Source organism: Cynara cardunculus, unplaced genomic scaffold (assembly GCF_001531365.2).
Source record: "Cynara cardunculus var. scolymus isolate 2C unplaced genomic scaffold, CcrdV1 Un_Scaffold_8766, whole genome shotgun sequence".
Lineage (NCBI taxonomy): Eukaryota > Viridiplantae > Streptophyta > Magnoliopsida > Asterales > Asteraceae > Cynara > Cynara cardunculus.
This window is the reverse complement of record NW_020204451.1, coordinates 3689-4922: the sequence shown is the minus strand read 5'-3', so window position 1 is coordinate 4922 and position 1234 is coordinate 3689. Positions and strand designations below refer to the sequence as shown.

General features: G+C 41.6%; 1 non-coding gene across 1 annotated transcript; it reads left to right on the top strand.

Annotated features, from left to right (window-relative positions):
* Nucleotides 1-722: 722 nt before the first annotated feature.
* Nucleotides 723-829, top strand: LOC112505160. The gene has a single exon (XR_003068335.1). It is a non-coding gene; the product is annotated as a small nucleolar RNA R71 (small nucleolar RNA).
* The last annotated feature ends 405 nt before the right edge of the window (nucleotides 830-1234 follow it).

Sequence of the window (1234 nt, the reverse complement as noted above, 5' to 3'; positions counted from 1 at the left end):
ATCGGCGGCAAATTGGCCGAGTTGGGTTTCGAAACTCCTTAACGTTGCATTGGTTTGGTTTATAAAACCTTTAAGTAATGATTCGAGTGAACCATTATCGTCCGATGCATTTTGCCTAGGCATGTATGAGTGTGAGGATTGTCAATTTTGGTAATTGTGCGAAGCACCTTGCCCATATCCCGGGGGATTTTGTGGTCGATTTTGGACTTGAGTAACCCCGGGGGGTTGAAGTCCAGGATTTCCGGCCCAAGAAAAATTGGGGTGATTCCTCCAATTTGAAATTATATGTGGGAGAAAATGGGCTATTTTTAGCGTGACCCCCAACATAGTTCACCGAGACAGGATTTCCGGGGCAATTCTCATAAGAATGGCCCTCACCGCAAAAGACACAAGATTCAGACATGGATGGGTTGGACATAATGGATTGAACTTGATTATTCTCTCCATTCAAACGTAAATTGTTTTTAACCAAATTAGTTAAAGCTACAATTTGAGCATTTAAAGCAGAGATGGCATCAATTTCATGGATACCTGAAGCAAACTTAGAAACAAYAGCACGAGGAWTTGACCATTCTGTATTATTATTTGAAATTCGTTCCAGAATGTCATGTCCTTCGTTGTAAGTCTTAGCTGTGAACGCTCCATCGGCCGTTGCGTCAAGAATAATTTTAGCGGAACTAGAGAGGCCATTATAAAATGTCTCCAATTGAATGCAATGAGGGATTCCGTGGTGAGGACATTTCCGTAGAAGGTCCTTAAATCTTTCCCATGCATCCGAAACTGCTTCATCTTTTTCTTGTTGAAACGTCATAATTTCATTTCTAATTTTTACATTCCTCGTCGGAGGAAAGTATTTTTTCAGAAATTTTTCCGTCAAATCATTCCAAGTTAGGATCGAGTTTGGTGGTTGAGAATTTTGCCATGCTCTAGCTCTATCCTTCAATGTGTAACGGAAAAGCGTTAAGTGTAAGGCTTCTTGTGTAACTCCGGGAATTTTAAAATGATCCGTCATTTCGATAAAAGATTTTAAATGAGAGTGCGGATCTTCCGACGATAATCCCCCAAACTGACCCATAGCGGAAATCATTTGGAACATTACGGGTTTTGGTTCAAAAGCTATGGCTGTCATTTCGGGACTACAAATTCCTGCGGCCAACTGACCAAATTCGGGAGTTGCGTAGTCCCGTATGCCTCTATTTTTATCATCGGCAATGTTAACCGTGGCCTCCCGTGG